Genomic DNA, 9,424 nt, shown 5'->3' on the forward strand with positions numbered 1-9,424 from the left:
AGTAGCTTCAGACTGCAAAGGTGTTCGAACAGGCCTTCGACTTCCATATCCCATATGATGCAGTGTACGCCTAATTTGCCTACAAACGTCAGGTGGTCATAATAATCTGGCCACTCAGTGTATATAGATGTTACCTTTTGGTGTTATTCTGGCTATAATATGAAAACTCAGATGGTTATAGTTATACAAACTCTGACCACATTGGAAAAAATTATTTACAGAGTACTTTTTTAGGAAGGTTCAGAACCTGCAAGTGGCAACAGTGGCATGATTTTTGACTAATAAGACCCTGCATTATCTTTTAAAGTTATTTATTTGAAACAGTGCTCCAGGAAATCTAATTTGAGATCATTTTAATTTCTGTAAATTATGGGGATCAGATTATTTAGTATACAGACATTAAGAGCAGTGGGGATGAAGGGTAAGAACATTATTCTCATTCTTATTAAGAATTGCTACATATAGTTCATTTTTTGGTGTTGTAAATATTAAAAGCTATACCTTTTATTATACAACTAGAGGCCTAGTGCACAAATTCGTGCATGGGTGGGGGGGTCCCTTAGCCTGTCCGGTGATTGGGGCCAATTGGAGCCATCTCTGCCAGTCCTGATCCAGTCCCAATTGGGGCCGATTGGGGTCGGCTGGCCAGGGGGAGGGACCACGGGAGGTTGGCTGTGGGAGCCCACTGACCACCAGGGGGCAGCTCCTGTGTTGAGTGTCTGCCCCCTGGTGGTCAGTGCGGATCATAGCAATCGGTCAACTGGTTGTTCTGTTGTAATGGTTGCTTAGGCTTTTATATATATAAATTCTGAAAACTCAGTAGTGGATTTGGAAATGTGGAAAGAAGGGAAATTATGCATTTTGATATCCTTAAGATCTTTGAGTGCTTTCCTTTGCCTTTAAAGTAATATTTACTGGAAACTAAGTTGTGGACGGTGTTATAAAATTCTTGTGATTTGCAGCTATGGCTTCCGTTTAAAGATCCCCTTGTGCCCACATTAAATTAATGTTTAAAACTTTTATTGAATGACTACTAAATTCTGGGCAACAGATATAGAGGAAGAAAGACTCCACAAAAAATGAGACATGAATCTCTTTAGAGGTGTCTCAGTCTAGGGAAAATGTTCTGGAACTTTAGTAGGCCTAAGAATCAATTAGAGAGCTTGTAAAAAATGTCAAATTTTTAGCACTCATCTGTAGAGCTTCTGTTGCTATAAGGTAGACCTCTGGAGTCTGAATTGCTACCAAGAATTCCAGGTAATTCTGATCCACTCTCCAAAAGCACTAGTCTGGATAGAGCAGCAAATATGTACAAAGAACTGTGGTAAAAGTAGAGTTACAGAGCCCAATGGAAGTACATAAGGGAGATGACTTGTGACTGGTGAAATCTAGGGAAGTCTGCAAAAGGAAGTGTGATTTGAGCTGGGCAATGAGGAATGGGCAAGACTTGCTATAGGTGGATTTGGTGAAGGGTAGGGGGAGTCAGAGAGGAGTGGAAGGAAGCATTCTAGGTGCTGGGTTAACAAACAAAAAGATATGTATGTGAAAGCACTTGGGGAATGGTGAATAATCTGATATAGCTGCATTGGAAAATGCCTGTAGGACTGTAGTGGGAGAAACAATTAAAATAAAAAGTAAAAAGAGGGCCAAGTATAGATTGTGGAGTTCCTTGAAGGAGTCTGACTTCATTTTAAAGACTTTGAGGTCTTTTAAGAGGAGCATGGCATAATTACATTTGCTTTCACTAGTAACTCATGAATTCCTTATAGCAAAACTTTAAGATTGATACTATTATCTTCATTTTACAGCTGAAGAAACTGGGGCTGGAAGAGATGAAGTCCATTGTATAAGGTCTTGTTGTCAGTACCTGGTAGAGTCAGAATTCACACTGAAGTTTCCAATCATGGTCATTAGGTGGTTCTTTTGGTAGTAGAGGAAATAAGCAAGGTTCATGCGGCTCACTGTTAGGGGAAATGTCCATTATTCATCATGCAGTAAAAGGTGGCTTTGCACAATGTTAGGTGCTCATTTTATTTGGTAAAATTCCTTTTTAAAATCAGATATTAGATCACATATTTAAAATTTTAAATGTATAACAAGTCTTGAAAAGAACAACAGGTGTTTCATTACCCTCACCTCTTACTCCTGTCCTGTCCTCCAGAGGCAAACACTTGTATCTCTTTCAGCTTTTTTCCTGGCCCAGTATGTATTATGTATTTCCATATCTATATAATAAAAGCCTAAGTGACCGTTACTGTGGAACAACCAAAATGACCAGTCGCTATGATGCACACTGACCACCAGGGGGCAGATTCTCAACGCAGGAGCTGCTCCATAGTGGTTAGTGCACTCCCATAGTAGGAGTGCTGCTCAGCCAGAAGCTGGGTTCATGGCTGGAGAGTGCAGTGGCGGTGGTGGGAGCCTCTCCTGCCTCTGCAGCAGCACTAAGGAACAGTGAGCTGAGCTGTAAGGAGCAGTGAGCAGGCAGGTGATAAGGAGTGAGAGGTCCTGGACTGGAAGAGGGATGTATGCCTGCTGGCTTTGGCCCACTCCCCACAAAGCTGGCAGTTGGACATCCCCCAAGGGGTCCCAGAATGTGAGAGGGTGCAAGCCAGGCCTAGGGACTGCCCCCCGCCCCCATGAACAAATTTCGTGCACTGGGCCTCTAGTTTCTTAATATTATGCTTCTAGCCCTAACTGGTTTGGCTCAGTGGATAGAGCATCAGCCTGAGGACTAAAGAGTCCCAGGTATGACTCCGGTCAAGGGCACATGCCTGGGTTGTGGGCTTGATCCCCATTAGGGGATGTGCAGGAGGCAGCCAATCAATGATTCTCTCTCATCATTGATGTTTCTATCTCTCTTTCCCTCTCCCTTCCTCTCTGAAATCAATAAAGATATATCAAAAAAAGAAAAAATATTATGCCTCTGTAGCTATTTCTTATGTTTTACATTTAAGACATTATCCATTAAGTTGCAACTATGGAAAACAGATTTATTTTTCTCATAGTCCCCTAAGCCTATAGTACACTAGTTATATTGTAATTTTACAATTAATATACCTGTGCAAACATTATTTTGGTCATATAAATATTGTACATAGCTGAACCATATAAGTATATTGTGACAATTAAAAATTGTACAATTTTACTTTTTATAGAGTTAACTAGAGGTCCAGTGCATGAAATTCATGCATGGGGAGGGGGGGCTCAGCCCGGCCTGCACCTTCTCCAATCCAGGACCCCTTGGAGGATGTCTGACTACCAGTTTAAGCCCCATCCCAGTTGGCCATCCCTCTCGCAATCCAGGACCACTGGCTCCTAACCGCTTGCCTGCCCACCTGCCTGATCACCCCTAACTGCCTCTGCCTGCCGGCCTGATCACCCCGTAACCACTTTCCCCTGCCAGCCTGATTGCCCCTAACCACCTCTGCCTTGGCCCCCGCCACCGTGGCTTTGTCCGGAAGGATGTCCGGAAGATGTCTGGTCTAATTAGCATATTACCCTTTTATTAGTATAGATAATTTCCTTGTTTGCTGCTTCTTTTTTATATACTGCTCTGTAAATTTTCCCTAGAGTCTCTACCAGACAGCTAAAGCACCTCGTGACAATATAAGGTGTTCTATTAGCCCACTCTTCTCCCCACCATTTTTGGTCCTGCATCCATTCCTCACTCCAATGTGGATTGATTGTTCTCTAAGCCAATTCCAACTGCCATCCTAGGGACTTTCCTTCACCATTGTATGGGGGAATTCTCTTCACCTCTTTCTTGTGTTGATTCCCAGTTTCCTGGACCTCACTTCTCATTCATTCTTAGTTTACTTTTGGTTTCATACAACCCATCTTTAAACAGCTTGCTAAGAAGGAGTGATACTGTGATTGTACTAAGAAATATATATTTGGTCTTCCTCTCTGTTTCTGGCACAGAGCTCCTAAAATCCTTGACCTTTCCTAAGTGATGAGAGCAACAAAGGTGTCTTTTGTTATGTCAATGAGTGACTTTTGGAAAGCTCCTTCATAACCTGAGTGGAGGCTGGTTACCAAGAGAACCAAGCCTGTAAATAGAGGGTTGGAACATTTAGTCCCATTCCCTGAGCTCCTGGGAGGCGAGAAGGACTGAAGATTGAGTTAATCAATCATGCCTATATAATGAAGCCTCCATAAAAACCCAAAGGAGAGATTTCAGAGACCTTTCTGGTTGGTGAGTCAGAATGCTTCCATACTGAGCCCCAAACTCCATGGGGGAAGATGCTCCTTTTTACAGGACTTCATCCTATATATCTCTTCATCTGGCTGTTGATTCACATCCACTAATATCCTTTGTAAGAAGCCAGCAATCAGGTAAATAAATTGTTTCCCTGAGTTCTGTGAATGCTGTGGCAAATTAATAGAACCGAAGGAATGTGTTGTTGGGACCTTAATCAATCAGTCAGAAGCAAGGGTGACAACCTGGACTTGTAATTGGCATCTGAAGTAATGGGGGCAGTCTTATGGGTCTGAGCCCTTAACCTGTGGGATCTGATGCTATCTCTGAGTAGATAGTGTCAGAATTGAGTTGAACTGATGTTGGAGAATTGCTTGCTTGGTGTGTGGGAACCCACATACCTGGTGTCTGAAGTTTTATAAGTGTGGTAGTAGTATAAGAGCAAGAGAGAAACAGGAGGAAAGAGACTGAGTTTTTCCAAAATTTAGAAGGATGCATGGAGGATAACATTTTCTGATACTTTGCATTTCTGAAAAAGTTTTTATTTTGATTTAACACTTGATATGATAGTGTCCTGGGTCCTCTTAATATGGAAACATATCCTTTTGGGGGGGGAAGTTTTCTTGTATTATTTCTTTAACTTCCTATACCTTTGTTTTCTTCTTTGCTCTTTATTTCTAAAACACCTATTATTTAGGTGTGGGTCCACTCAATTTATTTTTAAAATTTCTTACATTTACTCACTTAATTTTAATCATCTGTCTTTAGTTCTACTTTTAGGAATATTCTTAACTTTATCTTCTACCATCTCTTATGGATTTTGAAATTCGGCTGGTATTCTTTAAATTTACAAGTTCTCTCTTTTATTCTTTATTTTTGTTTTATTTTAAATAATATCCTGGCTTTGATAGATTCATTATTTATTTCTAACCGCTCAAGCTATTCATTATAAATATTTTGAAATTTTTCTACTTTATGGATTGTCTAGTTCCACTGAATTATTTGTTTACTTTGATCTTTTATGTTGGAGACTTTCTTTTTATTTTTAAAAATATATTTTATTGATTTTTACAGAGAGGAAGGGAGAGGGATAGAGAGTTAGAAACATTGATGAGAGAGAAACATTGATCAGCTGCCTTCTGCACACCCCCTACTGGGGATGTGCCCACAACCAAGGCACATGCCCTTGGACCAGAATCGAACCTGGGACCCTGCAGGCCAACGCTCTATTCACTGAGCCAAACCGGTTAGGGCTTGGAGACTTTCTTTAGATTTATTCTCCATCGTATTTTAATGGCTATGCACAAAAAAAGTGATAAGCTCTTTCTTAGTGGTGTTTTAAACTGGTAGTCTTCATTGTAGAACAATTATTAAGGAACCAGCTGTCAGTAACCGTTACTTCAGAGATAAATGTTCCATTTTTTCTGGGTCCTATACATTGACTAACACATTCTGGAGCCAAGCAGAACTTTTCACTTAAGTTATTGATTTTCAGCCTGATGTCTCTAAGGTTTTTAATTCCTTTATAGTATAAATATAAACTTCCCTTCTATCCATACAGGGGAGAAATAGCATGCATTTTCAAGGAGGAACAGGATATCTTTGAGTGTATGTGCTTCTTTTTTAAAATATATTTTGATTTCAGAGAAGAAGGGAGGGAGAGATAGAAACATCAATGATCAGAGAGAATAATTGATCGGCTGCCTCCTGCACACCCCACACTGGGAATCGAACTTGCAACCCGGGCATGTGCCCTCACCGGGAATTGAACCATGACCTTCTGGTTCATAGATCAATGGTCAATCACTGAGTCATGCTGTCCAGGCTGAATGTGCTTCTTATGCTACAAACTCTACCATCCACCTGGAATAATATGATTAATGAAGAACAAATGTAATCTTGTTATTAGCATGCTGATCTGTGTTTTTAATTTAAGGGACTTGGAGTTTTGTAACTTTGGGGCTTATATAAAAAGAGATACGAGTTAATGACAAAAATTAATGTAAAATTGTAACTGAGACAAGTGCTAAGAAGGAAAAGTAATAGGTAAAATAAAAACAATAACAGCTATAATAGCCATAACAGCCTCTTATTCCTAAATTGTAGGAGTATGTGCTGAGAGATTTGACCTCAGGAGGGAATTCTGAAGCATTAGCCAAGATCTGAAAGGAGAGAAAGAGTTAATTAGGAGACAGTGGGATGGTGGGAAGCAGTCTAGAGAGACCTGAAAGAAGGCAGTGTGACTGGAGTGGAGTGAGAATGAAGCTATATAAAGCTGTGATTACATTAATATTCACTAATTCAAACTCTAAGTTTAAAATCAAGTTTTTCTTTAAGCCTTTAGTTCAATATAAAACCTTGTTATTCTCATAAATCCAGCATTTTGCAAAAATAAAAATCACTTTCACTTGCTCTTTGATTAACTCTTAATAGAATTTTTCTTAATTTTTTACCCCAAATATACTTAGAAATTTAATAATTTTTTAAGTCCTGGAAAACTCAAGCTCAAGGTGGTAGAGGTAAGTTTTTTTTTCTTTATTTAATAAATTTGATAAATTTGATTCTCATAAACATTTCAAATGCCTGACAGAGTAATCTTAATGCCTAACAATTCCTAAACCCTATAGCAATGCCTATAAATTTAGCTAACCAAGATTATACTGGTAATAAATTACATTCTGATAAGCATTCAAATACACATAAAATTACTTTACCTATTTCAGTAGTTTAATAATAATTAAACATTTAAAATTAAATATATAATTTTAAGAACTCTAATCTGTCAATTTCTATTAAATGTTTCAAATCCCTTAAACTACAAACACAGATTATCACGATAATAGCAAGATATATTCCTAAAATGAAAACAGTCTACTGAGGGTTTGATTTGCTTTGGAATTTATATACTTAGTAGAGGCCCGATGCATGAAATTCGTGCAAGGGGCTCGGCCCTCGCAGCCATGGTGGCTTGCCTCAGCCCTTGCAGCCTGGCTTATGTCCGGAAGGTCATCCAGAAGGATGTCCAGAAGGTCGTTTGGCTGTCTGGTCTAATTAGCATATTATGCTTTTCTTGTTATAGATTTCTATATCTTACAGAGTATTTGGATTGCCAAATTTAGCTAATAAAATATGATACCTAGTTAAATTTAAATTTTAGAGGAACAACTAATAACCTTTTAGAAACTGAAGTATAATGTAATTGGGTATCCTATATTTTATCTGGCAATCATACTGGGTTTGCAAAATTACTTACCCAACTAGGAGAGCAGAGTTACCATCTCTGATATGCTGCGTTTAATTAGTCAAAGATTGTGGCCATAATATGGTTACAGATTAAGGGTCTTAGTCGGAAATAGAGACCTGGATGTTACTTCATGGATGATTGTACCCAAGTCCTAATTTAACATGCTGAGGTATTTTAAATTACCTGAATTTGACCTGTTCTGTCAATGATAACCCCGAACCCATGCATTTTAACTGTGATATAGTTATTCAGCCCTGGACATCATTGGTTCTTTGGATGTCTTTTAAATTTCACTATTAATAACTTTTATTGTAACTGGTTTAAACTTTTCATTTCATTTGAGTCGATGGAGTTGTTGATTTGAATGGAATTATATGATTTGGTAGAATTCTGGACTACCCAGCCACCCCCTTGTCCCAAACTTGACCATGTGAGATCTTAGCTGCCATCAGAATGATTGTTCCTCCCATAAGAACAAGGAGGAACCATAGAAAAGTTTAAGCAACAGCATGACATGAAATTTTTGTTTTTGAAAAGAAGATCACACTGGTTTCTGTATGTGGAATTAAGAGGAGGAGGTTGAAGTGAGTGACAGAGACCACTAAGGAGGTTTTTACAGTAGAGGAACTAAAAGATTGTAACTGGCCAATCAATGGGTCTGTGCTGCCTGTTACTACCCCAGCCAATTAAGCAGAGACAGGCTTGAATCATATATGAGTGTTTATTCCAATACTGCCGGCAATATGAGAGAGCAGCTGGTCATCCACAAAAATCTGTTCTGCCCCCCACCAGAGCCAGCTGCTTATATTGGGTAGAAGGACAAAGATTACAAGAGGAAGTAGGCAAAGGGTATGCCAAATGGGCAGTTTACAGGTAATACAGGCTGGAGATTTGCAAAGGCCTGTGAGCATGCAAAGTCTGGGGGTCTTCAAAGATCTAGTGATGTACAAAGAGCTAGGATCTTCAAAGGGCTGGTGCCTCTGGATTCTGCAACAAGGTTGTTAATCTTTCCATGATAGTAGGCAGCTCCCTGATGGGGAGGATGGGCTGCATTTCCAGGTGAGCTCCCAGGTCCCATGTGTAACTCCCAGCCAGGTTAGAATGTGCCTTCTTTAATCAGAACAAAACAACCACGGTTAACAGAGCATGGTTAATATTTCTTACAATTATAGCTGGTCCCCAACATTCTATTTCTGTCCCCATCAAGATAATGATGAACTTGGTTGATTATGATGGAGAAACATGACAGATTTTAGCTATTTTGTAGGCCAAATCACAAGGACATGGTGATAGATTGAATACAGGTAGTAAGAGAAAGAGGTATCACCCATCACTCCCAGGACAAATATTGACACTGTTTGTACAAATAAGAAAGGGAAGAAAAGAGCAGTTTGTTTAAAATATGTATTTGTTTTGCTTTGTTTTATTTTTGGCAAGGTAGGGGAGAAATAATGAGCCTAGTCTGGACATACTGAATTGAAGAAATATGGGCACACAAGTGGAGTTGGTCTGCAAACATCTGGAAATGCATTTCTAGGTCACCCTTTGGTTTCCACCTATGGTTATAGAATCCAGTACTTCCCACAGCAACAAAATTACAATTTGTGTTTTCTAAGTCTTTCTACCTTGGTCATGTTTCACAAAAGATTTCTGTAATGTACAATATGTCCAAAATAAATTTCAGTATTAACTGCTGCACGGACCTTGGAATTTCTGCTCTCTTGTTGGTTGTGATGGCATTTTAAAAATATCACTTAGCCCAGCCGGCATGGATCAGTGGTTGAGCATCGACCTATGAACCTGGAGGTCATTGTTCGATTCCTGGTAAGGGCACATGCCTGGGTGACAGGCTCGATCCCCAATGAGGGGCATGCAGGAGGCAGCCTATCAGTGATTCTCTCTCATCATTGGTGTTTCTTTTTTTAAAATCTTTAATTTCTTTATTGGTTAAGGTATTACAAATGTGTCCTCATCCCCCC

General features: G+C 39.4%; 1 pseudogene; it reads right to left on the reverse strand.

Annotated features, from left to right (window-relative positions):
- LOC102263770 overlaps positions 1-1,953 on the reverse strand; it is a 19,845-nt pseudogene extending 17,892 nt beyond the window's left edge.
- Positions 1,954-9,424: the final 7,471 nt, after the last annotated feature.

This window comes from Myotis brandtii, unplaced genomic scaffold (genome assembly GCF_000412655.1).
Source record: "Myotis brandtii unplaced genomic scaffold, ASM41265v1 scaffold654, whole genome shotgun sequence".
NCBI lineage: Eukaryota > Metazoa > Chordata > Mammalia > Chiroptera > Vespertilionidae > Myotis > Myotis brandtii.